This window comes from Vicia villosa, linkage group LG3 (assembly GCF_029867415.1).
Source record: "Vicia villosa cultivar HV-30 ecotype Madison, WI linkage group LG3, Vvil1.0, whole genome shotgun sequence".
Classification (NCBI taxonomy): Eukaryota; Viridiplantae; Streptophyta; class Magnoliopsida; order Fabales; family Fabaceae; genus Vicia; species Vicia villosa.
This window is the reverse complement of record NC_081182.1, coordinates 27,042,215-27,044,518: the sequence shown is the minus strand read 5'-3', so window position 1 is coordinate 27,044,518 and position 2,304 is coordinate 27,042,215. Positions and strand designations below refer to the sequence as shown.

The 2,304-nt window shown below is 34.9% G+C and overlaps 1 pseudogene; it reads right to left on the bottom strand.

Annotated features, from left to right (window-relative positions):
* Nucleotides 1-1,041: 1,041 nt before the first annotated feature.
* LOC131655242 (17.1 kDa class II heat shock protein-like) lies at nt 1,042-1,753 on the bottom strand (annotated as a pseudogene).
* Nucleotides 1,754-2,304: the final 551 nt, after the last annotated feature.

The window sequence follows — 2,304 nt, the reverse complement described above, 5'->3', positions numbered from 1 at the left end:
AAAGTATAAGGGACCTTTGACTAGGTCTTGACTAGTCATGCCCGAGGTACTAGCCGTTGTCGGGGACGGGTCCCAGCGTGCTCGGCTAGTCCCAGACGTGCTCGGAATGCTGGGTGAACGTTATACCTTTTTGGCTAGGGTGATTTGGGCCAATGTTTATTGGTCCAGTTTTTGTCAAGAGTGGATTGGGCTAATTGGAGCATTTGGGTCAGTCCAGAACACTTTCTTTGATACAACATCAACTGTTGAGATTTTGAAAAATTTCATCCCTAAGAAATATGATAATATATATCCAAGTCAATCATCTCAAATTCAGACATAGTGAACTCCGTAGATCTTCTGTTCTTTGTCTTGTTGCTTTCAATTACTAATAGCTCATCAACATACAAGTATATAAAAATTATACTTGATGTTGTTTCTTGCACATACACACTTTACACAGTTATACACTTTTTGAGGCCCTGATGCACTACAAGGCCTATGTTCTTTTGTTCCAGGTTACAGGTTTTTGCTTTAAGCCATAAAAAGCTTTAAATATATACATAATGTAATCATTTTCTTCGATAAAAATACTTGCTTTAAGCCATAAAAAGCTTTAAATATATACATAATGTAATCATTTTCTTCGATAAAAATACTGGAGGTTGAGTGACAAAAATCAATTAGACACATTCAAAAAATCTGGCTTGACATCTAGGTGGAACATAGACCAACCTCTTGCATTTGCAATATCTATTACAAGTCTAATTGTTTTAAGTCTAGCTAATAGAGCATAGCTTTATTCATAGTCAATATCAACTCTTTGGAGAAATTCTCTAGCAACAAACCTAAGTTTGTGTTTTACAATTGATCTATCAGAATAGTGCTTCAACTTAAGCATCCACTTTACTTCAATAACTTTCTTATGAGATAGTAACTTAACTAACTCCTAAGTACTTTCATAATTATTTTCTCTGCTCCATTCATTAAGGCTTCTTCATGATGATTGATAGGTTCAACATATTCTAATAGTGAAATATGCACTAATTCAACATTGATAGGTATTTAAAACTCATTTTCATATATTTTATTAAAGCATTAGCACACATTACATCGCATGATCATCATATAAAGAGCCTGCAGAAAAGACACGAAACCATTTCCATACAAACAAACTACAAAAAGACCACATAGCCTTTAGTAAGCAAACGTTGTGAACATGAAATTGAACACCGCTCAAGCGATCTTAACCTCAATAGTCTTGGGCTTCTTAGGTTCAGGTGGAGGCAACTTATTAACAGTAACAGTAAGAACACCGTCTTGACAGATAGCAGAGATAGCTTCAACATTAGCATTCTCAGGTAACACAAATTTCCTCATAAACTTGCCAACCCTTCTTTCCATCTTCAAATATTTAACACCTTCTTTTCTCTCTTCCTCTCACCACTTATCAATAACACATTCTCATCTTCCACCTCAACCTTTATGTCACCGGATTTCAACCCAGGCATGTCCACCACAAACACGTATGAATTCGGATACTCCTTTACATCTACGGGAGTTGCAGCCATTGCTCTTGCGTCGCGAACATATGTTTGTGTCGGCGCGTTTAGATTCTTGTCGGTTGTGTCGTCCATAATGTGGTGGAGAGTGTTGAAGAGTGGAGAATCCAAACCCATTAGCCTGAAATCCATTTCTTTCTTTGTGGAATAAATTTGTGTTTATCTATTTTATTGTTTATTTTTTTGTATGAATGAATTGAAAATGGAGAATGTTTGACATTTATTAGGGTGGTAGGAAGATTATGGAAGGTTCAAGAGAAAACAGAGCGCATTGGAAATGAAAATTCTAGGAGCTTCCATCACAAAACTCAATGTTTCTAGTAGATTCTATAATAGAAGAGAAAATGATAAATATTTAAAGGATTTCTTATTCCGACACACGTTTTTTAGTTACCATGCAAAATTTCAAAAATATTTTTGAAAATTAAAATTATATTTTCGTTATGCAACTCCACATATGTATAACTCATTCGTTTTTGAAATTAAATTTATTTTACCATAAAATTGATATCGAAAATACACTTACCATATAAATAAGAAATATATTTTGGGTTCCTAAAAACTAAGTCTGCATCGTGCTTCCCACTTGTTCTAGCCTATGATATACTATAATTTAAAAATGAGAATTTTTTCCCGTACTGTCACCCTACCAAAAAAATTTCTCAAAATGCCACCCCAAAATTTAAGTCCCAAAATGCCATCTTTTTTACACTTTTCAGAGGGTGACCGCCGTTTGCAACAGAGGGCGTGCAGAGCCCTTCAT